Below are 15,198 nucleotides of genomic sequence, written 5' to 3' on the forward strand. Positions count from 1 at the left end.
TTTCAATCTTTACTATTAAAGACAAAAAAAAAAAAAGTCCCACAACTACAATCAAGAAGCGCATTCCACATCCACTTCCTTCACTTTTTCCCCAGGGTTAACTAGGGTCGTGAAACTAGTGTTTATTATTCTCATGTATATGGTTAAATACTTTTACTATGCGTATGTATAGCCATACACATTATATAGGATTGTTTCTCAGGCATTTAAGCTTTCTGCAAATAGTATCATATGCACTATACCATGCTTTGTCTTTTTTTTCCCTCAACATTGTGCTTTTGAGGTAAATCCACATTGATTAAAGTAGCTCTAGTACTTTTTTTTTTCTGTCACCCAGGCTGGAGTGGAATGGCACGATCTTGGCTCACTGAAACTTCTACCTCTGGGTTCAAGCGATCTCTTGCCTCAGCCTCCTGAGTAGCTGAGATTACAGGCATGCACCATCACATCCAGCTAATTTTTGTATTTTTAGTACAGATAGGGTTTCACCATGTTGGTTGGCCAGGCTGGTCTCAAACTCCCAACCTCAAGTGATCCACCTGCCTCAGCCTCCCAAAGTGCTGGAATTACAGGCATGAGCCACTGTGCCCAGTCTCTCATACATTTATTTTAAGGGTTGTGTACTATTCCGTTCCATGAATATATCATGATTTATTTATACCTGCTACTATTTTGCAGCTATAAATATTTCTGCAATTCTGTAATGAATGCCTTATGATTATTCCCTCATTACCTCAGTATTTGGGCTTCTTTAATATGTATACCTAAAAGTAAAATGCCTAGGTCATACAGTCTGCATATCATAGGAGTAAATCTGTGAACTCATAGGGTGCCATGGAATATTTTAAATTTTCCAGGGAAACAATGAAATGTTAAAGGGAAACACAGCAGGAGTTAACATTTCTTGGACATCATGTGTCTACTACCTGCTCGAGGTAGTTCAAGGTTAGGTCATACTACATTCTTTTCAATGGCATTCTATGTTTGTGAAACTGGTTTTTCAGTGGTTGCTGTGATTAAAAAATCAAGTACCTCCTGAAAATTGACGTGAAACCGGAAATATGGTGTCTCATTCCAAGATTTGAAAAGTTGTACAGTATCCAATAGAGGCACACACCTCATCAAGTTAATTTAAAATGAAACAAAAATACTATTTTGTGTTTCTTTTTTGTTGTTATTGTTGTTCGTTTGTTTGAGACGGAGTTTCATTCTTGTTGAACAGGCTGGAGCGCAATGGCTCAATCTCGGCTCACCGCAACCTCCACCTCCCAGGTTCAAGTGATTCTCTCTTGTCTCAACCTCCCGAGTAGCTGGGATTACAGACATGTGCAACCATGCCTGGCTAATTTTGTATTTTTAGTAGAGACGGGGTTTCTCCATGTTGGTCAGGTGGGTCTCGAACTCCTGACCTCAGGTGATCCGCCCACTTTGGCCTCCCAAAGTGCTGCAATTACAGGCGTGAGCCACCATGCCTGGCCTGTTTTTCAATTTATATGTATTATTTTTTCAGATGGTTACTAAGTTGTTGGACCATAAATCTTTATTAAGTTAAGACTGAATTATTTAATGAATGGAACTGTTAAATGTTTTATTTTGTATAGAGGCCACATGAAAAATGACTGAAACATGAAGGGCAATATGAACCAAAAATGTTGCAAGTCTCTGTTCTCGTCTTTGCCTTGTCTTTTAAACTTTGTTTACGTTGACTTATTTACGTTAAGCAGAACTCATATTAAGTAGAAGTATTACACTTTGTGAGGCAGGAAATCACTTGTGCCCAGGATTTTGAGATCAGCCTGGACAACATGGTGAAACTCTGTCTCTACAACAAATACAAAACTTAGCCAGGTGTGGTGGTGGTGGTGGTGGGCGCCTGTAGTCCCAGCTACTGTGGGGGCTGAGGCATGAGGATTACTTGAGCCCAGGAGGTTGAGGCTGCAGTGAGCCAAGATCCTGCCACTGCACTCCAGCCTGGGCAACAGAGTGAGAACCTGTCTCCAAAAAAAAAAAAAAAGTTAAATTTTTATTATAATGAATTTCGTGTGTTTTCCCTTTAAAGTTTGTGCTTTTGGTGTCTTAACTAAAAATACTTTTCTATCCTATATGTAGATATGATCCTATATTTTCTTCTAAAAGTTTTAGATTTTGAATTTCACATAGGGAGTTTAACCCACCTAAACTTATTTTTTGTGTGAGGTGTAAAGTAGGAATCCAGTTTCCTTAGGAATAATCAATTATTCCAACCACATTTATTTAATATGACAACCCCTCCTTGTTGGCACTTTTAAAGCTGTTATTATTTTAATACCTTACTTTAAAGAAATTGCTGAGAATTTGACAAAACTGATGTCGATGGCTATAACTGCACTTGACAATATCTGTATGGGGGAGGAGGTGAAATCTCTAGACAGTACTCAGAAGTGAATGCTCTCATCCCACCCCACCTACATGTAATTCAGGTTAAATATGTGCGTATCCTAGTAGCTGGAACATCTGTTTCTAGCTTGTTGTTTCCCTTGGCTGCTTTTCAATTGGATTTCCTCCATCAGATCCTAGGCTTATCACCACAGCCAGGGTTTGTTAAACATCACCACTGTCCTGCATTAAATAGGAGGGCCGGGACTAAGCTAATAACTCACCTGCCTTTCTGACCGAGTGATGCTCTCCATGGTCACTTACCATTCAGGCTCCTTGGGAGGGTGCTTTTCTTTGTCTGTACCTCTGGGTGGAACTGGTTTTCTTTCCTCTTGTTCCTGCAGTTGCACGTGAAAAGGTGGGTTCATTGTGGCCTCTCTGGGGCAGCTGTGTGATGCTTTGCCACTATCAGAGAGTCAAAGGAACTGCATCTCAACAAACTCACTGCATCCCATCTGTGAGAACTCTAAGCGTGATAAGTGATGATTCTCTTCTGTTTTCCTTTTTCCATCCAGTTTTGTAAGCACATCTGTAAAAAGACCCAACTTTTTAGGAATTGTAGTCATTAAAATCTTATTAGCTTGGTTTTTAAAGCACAGAATTCTATTGTTAAAATGATCGAACTCCGTCTTCATCTACCTCTGATTATTTGCCGACTTGTAATTTTAATTATAATATTTGTGTGCACGTCTTATCTCCTTTGCCAGATTGTAAACTCCTGGATGACAGGTTCTGTGCTTGATGCTTTTTGTGTGTCTTTCCTCCTTCCCAGGTGTGGCACAGTGCTACTTACTGGTTTATTCTAAAGAATGTTACAAAGGAAACAGATGAAGAGATGCATAGGGCAAAGTGTGTGGAAAGGTGATAGAGCTTCCATGCCCCCTCTGGGTGCTCCACCCTCCAGGAACTTCCATGTGTTCAGCCATCTGGAAGCTCTTTCACTGGCATTTATCCAATTTGCTTATAGGTGTGGGTCTATTTCCCAGCTCCTATTCTGTTGCATTGATCTAGTTCTCTAATTTTTGCAGCTTTATATATGTGTTAGTATTAAAATTCCTTATCTAGTTCTTTCTCTTTAAAAATCTTCTTATCTATTCCTGGCCTTTGCTTATTTATCAGTTTGTAAAACTCCAAGAAAATCCTTACTGGAATTGTGATCAATTTGTATGTTACTTATGTGAGGATTGATGCCTTTAAAACTGAGTTTTCCTGGGTCTGAATACATACGGCTAACTAGGGAGGTGAAAGATCTCTACAAGGAGAACCACAAAACACTGCTCAAAGAAATCAGAGATAACACACAAAAAATGGAAAAACATTCCATGCTCATGGAAAGGAATCATCAATATCATTAAAACGGCCATACAGCCCAAAGCAATTTACAGATTCAATGCTATTACTATTAAACTACCATTTAGATTCTTCACGGAACTAGAAAAAAACTATTGTAAAATTCATATGGAACCAAAAAAGAGCCTGAATAGCCAAGGTATGAATACAATAGATCTCTCTATTCAGGTCTTCGGGATTCTTTAAGAATTATTTTCTCCTTAGAGATACATAGGAATGCTCTTGATTTTTATGTTTTAATTTTGTATCCGGCAATCTTGCTGAACTCTATTATTAGTTCTGTTTGTCTGTAGAATTTTTTGAATTTTTGTTTCAGTAATAAGAAAATTTTTATCTCCTTTCCAGATGTTTTACTTTTTGTTTTTTGAAGTCATTGCATTGCATTGCATTGCATTGGGCCTGTAACAGAGTGCTGAATGGAATAGATCCCAATAGACAATAAGAGATATGTATGCCTTTCTGCTGACTTTGAGAAGAATGCTTCAGATGATCCTTATCGGTGAAAAAAAATTTTCTTCTATTCCTGGCTTATTACCTTATTATAAAGGAGTGTTGAATCTGTTTAATTTTTTTTGCATCTACTGAGATGGTCATATAGTTTTTCTCCATTAATATTCTAAAAGAGTTGGTTATTTCATGAATAGATTTTCTGTTATTGAACTGTACTGGCATTCCTTTGACAAAGCTTACTTAATGTGGTATAAATTCATACATGTATTATATACACTGTTGAGTTCTGTTTGCTAATATTTCACTTAGGACTTTTGCATCTACATTCATGAATGAGATCTATCTTTAATATTCCCTTCCAGCACTCTCCTTGTTCAGCTGGGTATCAAAGTTATAGAAGGCTCATAAATGAGTTGGGTTACTTTTCCTCTTTTTTCTCTGCAACTTTATATAAAATAAGAATAACAATGGTTTGTGTCCATTGCTGTTCTTGCTTCCAAAGAAATTTCTCCACAGGTTCTAGTCAGTCCTACTTTGGTTAGGTGGGGGAGATTTTTCTTCATTCTTCTGTCCTCACATAGGACTCACGAATGCATTCAAAGGTAGGTTGTCTGCAGATCAAGTGGCTAGAGTGGGCACGCAGTGGTCTGTGCATGAAGGCAACTCATCCTTACAGTTTCTTCACACTTCTTGACCATATGGGTCAATAGGTACTCCTTATTTTCTCATTCATTTATATTATTCTTTCTTCCTGTTGACTGGCTACTATTTTCCTTTAAGATAGAGAAGCATTCAAGTAAGTGTCTCCTGCAATTGTATAAAATCTTCCCTGGTCCCATGGCTCTCTTTCTCATTCTTAAGTAATAAATAGTTCTATTAGTATGTCATGGTAGTTCATTAAGATTGTAGCCTCTGGGATGGGCACAGTGGCTCACGCCTGTAATCCCAACACTTTGGGAGGACGAGGCAGGCAGATCACCTGAAGTCAGGAGTTTGAGACCAGCCTGGCCAACATGGTGAAACCCCATCTCTACAAAAAATACAAAAATTAGCCGGGCGTGGTGATGTGTGCCTGTAGTCCCAGCTACTTGGGAGGCTGAGGGAGGAGATTTGCTTGAACTGGGGAGGCAGAGGTTGCAATGAGTCGAGATTGCACCTCTGCATTCCAGGCTGGGCAACAGAGCGAGACTCCATCTCAAAAAAAAGAGAGGATTGTGGCCTCTGGAACCAGACTGTTCAGATTTAAATCCCAGCTTAACCAGCTATCAACTATATAACTTTGTATAACTTATTTGTGCTTCAATTTCTTCATCTATAAATGTGAGAAATTTTGTATGGTTGGTATGAGAATTAAACGAATGAATATATGTAAAATGTAATTGTTAAAAAGCAGTGCCAGAAAATTATTAGTAATTATCTATTTAAATACTACTCATTGATTATCCTCTTTATTCTCTGTTCTGTGACTCCTATTACATGAATGCTGAAACTTCTCGATTTACCCTGTATACATCTTAAATGCTTTTTATATGTTTCAAGTATTTTTTCCTTTCAAACTGAACTCTGAGTTCCTCAGAACTTTATTCAACATCACTCACTTACTCTTCAACTGTGTCCTATCTAGAATTTACCCTCACCACAGCATTTTTTATTTCAATGACTATATTTTCCCCAAGTTTTCCAGTTGTCATTTTTATATTTATCTATTCTTGTTTCTTCCATTTTTACAATTTATTATGCTCAACTAATAGAAATTATATCTTTTTAAAATTTATTTGAACATCCTCAACATTTTATTTCTGTGTGGGAGAAAAATGCAAGAGGTAAGGAGAAGATATCCAAAGTTTTTGCAGCAGTCAAGGGAAATAATACAGTGGCTAGAACTGAAATTAAAGTGACATAGATGGAAAAATTGTACAAATGTGGAGCTCTTTAGGAAATAGGCTAGACTCGGCTCAGTGGTTGATTCCATTTATCTATTAGTGGACAGTGATTTGAGCATAGGGAAGACTGAAAGGTAACACTCTGTGTGCTCCGTTGGGTAAGTAGCCAAATGGTGGTATCATTCACTGCGACAAAGAACATATAACAAGAAACAGGTCTGAAGAAGAGTTTATTTTTATATATGTCTAATTAAAATGCCCAAAGGCAGTAACATGCTTATTTTAAAGCTTATCAGAGTGCCCTATCAAATTTATTTCACCCAGAGTGGATTCCTATTCTAATTACTTTGTAGCTTGTCTTAGCATTAGATTTCTCTAAATGTATTTTGGAATTATAATTTACAGGTTTGATTAGAGTGTAATTTCCTTTTAGTGGCTTTTTCTTTTTTCTCTCTCCTGCCTCTTTTCTCCCATCTTCTGTCTGTATGCACCCCACCCTTTCTAATACTTTTGCAGTTTTACTTGACCACACTGCAGAGCCTCATTTCAGGACCAGGATTTGTCATGATTGTTTAGAACTGCTGTCTCATGGTGACATTGACAATATACCGGATAAAGTGATGGAGCCAGCAGGTAGGTCGGCTGAGCTCTTGATTAGAAATTGAATTCTTGTCTTGCTAACTTCCCAGGCCTAAAACTCTTCAAGAGTGATTGTGCTAAGTAGGGGGGTGGTGGGGGGTTGTTCTTTCTTTTCTTTTCTTTTCTTTTTTTTTTTAATTTTGAGATGGAGTTTTGGTCTTTTTGCCCAAGCTAGAGTGCAGTGGCGTAATTTCCCCTCACTGCAACCTCCACCTCCCAGGTTCAAGTGATTCTCCTGCCTCAGCCTGCCCAGTAGCTGGGATTACAGGCATGCGCCACCACACCCAGCTAATTTTGTAATTTTAGTAGATACGGGGTTTCGCCATGTTGGCCAGGCTGGTCTCGAACTCCTGACCTCAGGTGATCTGCCCACTTCATTCTTGCTCCTTCAGATGATTTTTATCAGGGAAAATAAATTTTCTTCTATTCCTAGTTTATGACATCTTTCATTATAAACGAGTGTTGAATCTGATATTTTTCTGTATCTTCTGAGATGATCATGTTTTATATCTATTAATATGCTAATTTGGTTACTCCATGAATAGATTTTCTGTTACTGAGCCGTACTGGCGTTCCTTGGTTACAGTTTACTTAATATGATATAAATTCATACTTATATTAACTGCATTCACTCTTGATGAGTTCTAGGCCTAAGAAGGTCGTAAGACACTAACAAGGCCAGGAGCCTGACAGAGCTCTGCTTAAGTTAAGCACTTCACTTAAGTTCTGCTCAGTATTTTGCAGGGCTGTTTGACTACATTTGAGTGTGGTGCCTTATTTTTTGTATTTTATAATCTAATTTTGTTTACATGTTTATATGTTATATATTACTGTTACACATTTGGAACAAAGTATTTAAGCATAAATTCACTAAGATGTTGTTTTCTTATTTTGAATTTTTAAAATATTACCTTTGTTCTAGATCAGAGATCCATGTGAAAAACTGGCAAGACAATAGTCTAAACTGAGCTCACTGGTATGAGAGCCAGCCTATTTTCCACAGTTTAGTGCTCAGAGGTAAAGGGCACTCTCAGAGAACACCAGTGACAGCTTTGTCTCCAAGCCAGTATCTGTTCTTCTCTCCCCTCAGCGGCATTTGCTTTTACTTCTGCCTTACCATGGGGAGTGACGCTCTGACTTTAGGGGAATTTAGGACTGACTACTCCTCAGGAAACTTGGAAAAGAATTACCATGCATTGCGGAAGGCTTAATGAAAGTAATTTATCTGAGTCACCCATCAAAAGATCACCAATGAAAGTTCAGCCAATAGATTATCTGTGAAGAAACATCTGCAGAAATGGCTTGACACAGATATTCATCTCCACAGGAAGCTTCAGGACTCCTTATAAGAAAATATTTGGGCAAAAGCTCAGGATCACTTTTAGAGAGATGCAAAAGCCACCTTTTTGCCCCATTGCAGCCTTAGTACTGCAGAGTTCTGTCAGTCACAATAGCGTCTAACCAAAATTTCCTGTGTCCTGGAATGGCCCTACTGCTGGAAAATAGCTCCTCACTTCTGAACGTGACCTTTGCCATTTTTGTGTTCAGTGATCTTGATTCTGCGTTTTGGGGCCTGTAGGTACAACAGTAGCCTACACAAAAGAGAGAACACTTCTCCTGCCCTACCCTGGGCTTCTCCTTTTCCTTTATCTCCTGGGTAAATTCTCTCTGGAGTTAAGTCATTCTCCCTTTGTTCAAAAAATGTCATGTGCTGGTAGGAAAAGCAAATATTGAAAACTGCAAAGACCATGCCTACAAAGTTCCTGGAGATTGTTTGACTGTTCTAAACTGAATTATAAACTAGATCACATTCATTGGAAATAAATTAGCATGGAGCAGATACTTCTGTTTACTGAAACTAGTTCCTACAGGATTTATCCAGTAGTATTCCTACTGAAGCTCAGTGTAACCATGCTTGAGATAATGTCCACATATCCTTGGTAAAGCATGAGATTCATAAATAGAAGCACCTATTCCGCTATAACCCTGATTTGTGACCATATACTGATATTTAGAAAGCAGAATACACTTCTTTGGAAACTCAGAGTCAGATACTTACTTAACATTTTCAAAGTGCACTCATCTTGGTGCTAATCCATCTGACTTTGTCCACCATAATGATCAGGTAGGATCAACCAAGTTCAGATATTGATCTGTCATAATGTAGGACTTCATAAAGATAATAGGAGGATGAATTCAGATGATTTTAATGGAATTAAATTATTGGAATTGAGAGATGGATACTCTAGAATGAGGATCATATAGTTTACTAAATGCATAAATATATAAAATAAACTACTAGTAATATACAGTGGAGGTCTGATAACCTTTCTGTTGTAGTTCACTAATGAAGAAATGAGAATCCTTAATCAGAGTGGCTAATCTAATGGTCTGTTATTTAGCCAGCCTTCCTAGTTCCATTTTTTACCCTGTGCGGCCAGCAGAGATTTATCCTGCCCTTATTTCAAGGCCTTAGTTTTGTTCTTTAATAATGCGGTTGCCTGGAATTTCTCAGTTGGTTTCTGTGGAGCTTTGCCTTGCTCAGTGTGCTCTGTGGAATGCTGACTGCCTGCTTTTTTGTTAACCCATGAGAGCTGTGAGGCATTGTAGGCCTCTGATTTTCTTTAAGTGAATGAGGTCCCTGACTTGGACACAGAAAGGGAGTCATAATCAGGCAGGAATACTCTTGATTGTGGTGAATTTTGAAAATATCTCCTTCATAGGGCAGAATCTTTTTCTACCTAAGACTATTAAACATTCTTTAAGCACCTTATTTAAGCATTTCTTATATAAATTCTTATGTTACCCGTAATCTTGACAGTCAACTTATGAACTTATGTAACAGTTCATTGGCATTTCAGGGAGAGAAAAAGTAGTGGCTTGGAGTTTTACTGATGTGAGAGGTATAGGTTTCAACAAATGATGATAGTAAAATAATATCTTATTATCTAATATACATTCAATATTTGTGGTTATTGAAGTCAATGTCAATGTTCTTTTGAGCTAGGAAATAAAAATGAATTGTGTAACAAGGGTCTAGTTGTTTGTAGGAAGGAGTTTACATCACAGAAGTATGAAAACTACGGCTTCATTGAATTGGATGAGTTGAGTTCGCTTTATTCCCTAGCCTCAGAGTGTGAAGCCAACCCTGATCTTATGAGGTGCAGGAAGCAGAATTTTAGAGGGAGTTAATATTCACTATTGGATGAGTGGGTTACAAAGAGGCTTTGGATTCAGGTTACAAAACTTTTCTCAAGGTCCTACTATGTGCATTCAGTATAGTACCAGGACTTAGGGTACATCGTGGGCATATGAGGATGCATACATCATTTTGTCCTCACAACAACCCTATACTATAATCTTTTGCCATCCTGAAGATGAGGACAAGGTAATTGAGGCTTGAGAAGGTTAGCAGGATTGTCCAAGATTACTCAGTAAGTAAATGTTAAAAGCAGGATCCAAAACCAGTTCCAGTTTTGATGGTGCTGTCAATGTTGTGATTGTTGATCACACACACACACACACACTCACTCTTAAATGTGTTTGAGCTTGTATAGTCATGAGACCCAAGCTGTCCTTGACAGAGCCTTCATTATGAAGGGTAGATCTGAACTCATAGAGCATGAAAACTGGTGAAGAAACCAAGAGAGCCAGAAAGAAAAAAGGTAAATATTTAGTGGGAACCCAAAGTGAAAGTTGGCTAAGAATGGACTCATTGACAAGAGAGACGGACGGATAAACAATTCCCACACTTCTCTTCTTCTTGTGAAGTTAATGTTTGCTACTTATTTAGGGGAATTGTAAGTGACAAGCTCTTTATTGAGTCACAGAATTGTTATCATTTTCTATTATTAAAATCAATGTTATGTCTAATTTGGGGAGGATTGTAATTTATGTGCTAATGTGCAATTTAACTTGTACTGGTATCATTCTCACTTAAATGGTTATTTTAAAAAAGAAACCTTACCAGTATTTTAAAGATTGAGTATACAATGCCTTGAAACTTTCACATGCTGTAATTAAATGTTCACTGCCTTAAGTATCTAATCTTAAGTTTATACATAACAGGAAATACTATAGTTTTAACCATAAGTCATTACAATAAGCTATGTCTTCACTTGTTTTATCTAAGTCTTTCAGTTGTCTAAACTGAATTTTTGAATCAAATTTAATTAACCATAACAAACTCCCCTGATTTTACAATCTGGATATTGAATTGAGAATATGATGAGCTATGTCATTTTCTTTTAGACGTAAGGAACATTGCTTATTCCTTATATTGAGGCATAATTTTCATTCAAGATGAGTACTCCTGTTTAGAGTACAGGAAGACAGTTCTTTTAAAGGCACTTAGTTGACCTTTCATTGCTAGTATCCAATGAGATTTACTAAGTACTGCTGCATGGCAACGTTCTGGTTGCTACGTGGGGAAAGGCATTCAGAATCATCTGGAAATAACATTTTGAATTTAGTTCTCATATATTTTGGAATGCAACTGATTTCTACTTTGTGTCTTTTGAAGTAAGCGCTTCCAGATAAACAGTTAACTTAGTGCTGTGGCAACATATTGATTGATTGGCATCCTTAATTAGCTGGAATTTCTTTTGGGACTATATTTAGTATAGAAGAGAAAGGGAAAAAATAGCAAGCCAAATAAAAAGCCAATATCATTTATCTTTCTTTAATTTCCAGGGAAAGATCAAGGTCACATAGACTTAGCTGAATGTGTTGTATTTCCTGCATTTGCAGTGTCACATAATGATAACTGCTCTTAAAAAGATGACTGATTTGAACCCCCTCCACAAGAGATATTACAATATCCTATGTCAAAGAAAGATTTTATTTCAGCAATCGATTTTCAGAGTTAATGAGTGTATCACTGAAGATGAATAGTTTAGGATTTTTACTGCAAGGGAGATATTACCAGTTAGGGACCCAGCAGGGAACAGCTGGAACAGTCAAGCTGATGACCTTGCCTACTGTCAAAGGTATGGGTAGGGTTTAGGGAAATTAAGAAAGGTAATTTACTGCCCCTGCCCATTAACAGTGAAGGGTCAGGGGAATAAGGCTACCATCCCTAGGCCTAAAGAATTAAGGGGGAGGAGAAGTTAAACAAAGAGATAGTGCCTCCATTTCCCAAATCTCATGGGAAGCCACAGCAATCCACAGGATGACCTTCTTGAGGTTTAGGGCAGGGAAGAGAAGGGGGCACAGTGGATCTGGAGGGAAAACAGAAGAACTGTAGCACAAGAGAAAAGAACATGAAAAATCAATAAAATCAATCATGGTTGGACTATAGCAAGCCAAGCTCAATTGCAGCTCTGGGTCTTGACTGGAGGAAAGAAGAAAGCTCACATTTATTGAGTGTTCTTTCCATTACTCCTGGTATATAACAAAACACCCTTAAATTAGTGTAGTAAAACATCCACCCCTTTATTATGCCACAGATCCTGTGGGTCAGAAATTGAGACAGGACACATTGGGTATGCTGTGCCTCTGTTCCACTGTGTTTGGCACTTTGGCTAGGAAGACTCAAATGCCTGGGGGCTAGAACCATCTGAATGCTGTTTTATTCATGTGAGTGACACCTGAGCCGGTTGATCCAAGGGCTAGGTTCATCTGGGGCTGACTGTTGACCTACATGTGGCCTTTCCAAGGGCGCTGAGTTTCCCCACTGTGGTAGCTGGAGTGTCCCGAGAGTGAGACACAGATGCAGCAGATGAAGTTGCTTGGCCTTTTCTAATCTGGCCTCTGAAGTCACACAGCATCACTTCTGCATTTAGTTCAAGGCCAGGGGAATTAGACTCTGTGTCTCAGTGAGGGATGACAAGGTCATGTTGTAGAAGAGCACGCTGAATGGGAGAATATTGTTGCAGCCACCTTTGGAAAATATGAGCTGCCATATGCACACTCACGAAGGCAATATGAACTAATATCATTTTGAAACATTCTGACAATCGTTTCAACAAACCATTTTCTAGGTTAACCATAAAATTATATTAACCAGATCCTTTCATTATCCAAGGTTTCCAATGATTAAACTTTGTCTTCCTTTTATGGAGTATCACTTTTAAAATGTAAGAGATGCTTCTAGGATAAACTAGCTGAGCTTCCTGCCCTCCAACAGCATGAATATCACTGTTCTCATTTTCCTACAGACTAAACCCAGTGATGTGTAGAAGGGAAAGTAGGGACTAGAACTCAGGACGCTTGGATTCTATTTGTTTTCTTTTTTTTTTTTAATTTAACCAGGAATAGATAAGAAATGAATTGATAAATTTTACCAAATGAACACACAAGCATCAGACTTAAGAAAGAAGCCCTTGGCTATCCTATAATGTCAGGGGGTCGACCTACTGGGTTGGGGCCCTCATTGGAAGATTGGGCTTAGCTTGGTACCTGGCACATACAAGGGCTGTAGCATGTAAGAATGCAGTTGCCAAGAGAAGAGTAATGGTCACCAGGACCATTAATGTCAGTGGAGAAACTCTGAAACATAGTTATCCCTTTTCCTTTTGCCCTTGATGACATCTGCCTGGCCTATCCATTCATCTCCCAGCTGGTGCAGTGGATTGACCCATGCCATGTTATTAACTTTCCGAAGGGGATTTTATGTAAGGTTTTGTGCCCTTCTGGAGACAGGGACACTAAGCACACTTACCTTTGCTATTCGTGCACAGATACAAGCCTTTTTGGAATGTTTCCAACCTGTTACAGTCATCTGACAGTCCTTTTCATGTTTTGACATCAAGAATTTGCCAAACCACCCAAGCTTTAATGAAACTTCTAAGCAGCTAAACTTTTTTCCCCCACTCTCCAATGGCAGATGCATGTCAGCTTCTCTGATGTCAATGAGCCGAGTCTCTATTCCACCGACATCTGTTAGTTGAGAAAGCCTGAGTGGTTGAAGGTTTACTTGTCTCTTGAAAACAGAATTTTCTCAAAAAAAAATTGTTCTTTTTTAAAGGGTTTACTTACTGTTTTGCAACTCCCTCTGACACTTTTTTAAGTGACAAGATGCCATCTGGCATCAGGGGGATTTGGCTGAAGCGAGTCCATGCTGAGGCAGCGCAAGGTGGTGGGTGGTAGGACAGCAGGTTCCAGGTCAGTCCTGCCAGCTGTGTGACTGCAGGAAAGCCCCTCAGTGTCCTTGGCTGTAAAGGGAGGAGGTGACCAGCTCGTTGGATTGCTTGGGGCCTTTCCACTTCTGGAGTTCTGTACACCAGTGAGCCCACACAAGGTCTAGACATCCTGAGAGCTCAGGGTGCCAGCCTTTGTACAGATTGTTCCGCCTTTCAGGGTTCTTAGTCTTTAGTATTCTTACCCAGTGTTTCACATGTCACATGTGAGCACTAGCCCTTTCAAGGGAGATGCTGAGTTGCTTCTTCACTGCCCCTTCACTTCAGTCCATGACAGTCTGGCCACTCCTCTACGTTCCCTTGCTAATGATGTCCTAGTTATCAAAGTCAGTGGTCCTTTCCCTTTCTCAACCTTTGTGACTTCACTGTGCCTCAGTTTCTTCACCTGTCAGATAATGATAATGATGGTGCTGATCTCATTGGGTTGTTGAGAGGTTTGGGTTATTATACATCATAATAGATAACAGGTAATACATTATTGATATAAATACACATAGTTTAGAACAGTGCCTGGGACAAGGCTTCATTTGCCTATAGACTCTGTGTGAGTCCCTTACTTACATTAACTACCTGGTCTCTGAAAGCAGCAGGATTATCAATCCTTGCTATCAAATCCCTGTATTTTAAAAAACATAACATCTCAAACTTCACGACATTATTTTAAATTGTATTTCAGTCTTTCAGAATTCACTGACCTCAACTAATATAAAGATATCTGTCTCCTCTATCCTTTAATTAAGCTAATAATGTAGCAATTGCCTCATAACACCTGGTGATGATATCTACTTTCATTAGTAGTAGCAGAAGTATTTTGGAGACAGATTCTCGCTCTGTCACCCAGGCTGGAGTGCAGTGGCACGATCTCAGCTTACGGCAACCTTCGCCTCCTGGGTTCAAGGGATTCTCCTGCCTCAGCCTCCCAAGTAGCTGAGATGACAGGAGCCCACCAACACACCCAGCTAATTTTTGTATTTTTAGTAGAGATGGGGTTTCACCATTTTGGCCAGGCTGATCTCGAACTTCTGACCTCAAGTGATCCACCTGCCTCTGCCTCCCAAAGTGCTGGGATTACAGGTGTGAGCCACTGCGCCCAACCTACTTTCATTATTTAAATCTCATTTGGTTTTCCACCTGGCATGTGTGGGTTAGTCTCGTCTCCATGGCTGGACTGTAATCTATGGAACAGACTTTACCTCCTACCTCTATGATCTACAGTTTTTCCTAGGCAAGCTCTCCTCCTCCTCTTGCCAGCTACAGCACCAGGGTGAATTGTAAGAGGTCCCTATTCTTCATCCCTCCTTTAAAACCAAGTAACTTTTGAA

At 39.0% G+C, this 15,198-nt stretch overlaps 1 protein-coding gene across 1 annotated transcript in view; it reads left to right on the top strand.

Annotated features, from left to right (window-relative positions):
- Window positions 1–15,198, top strand: part of ADAMTS12 (ADAM metallopeptidase with thrombospondin type 1 motif 12) — a 384,174-nt gene that overhangs the window by 295,931 nt on the left and 73,045 nt on the right. The window lies entirely within an intron of this gene.

This window comes from Pan paniscus, chromosome 4 (genome assembly GCF_029289425.2).
Source record: "Pan paniscus chromosome 4, NHGRI_mPanPan1-v2.0_pri, whole genome shotgun sequence".
Classification (NCBI taxonomy): domain Eukaryota; kingdom Metazoa; phylum Chordata; class Mammalia; order Primates; family Hominidae; genus Pan; species Pan paniscus.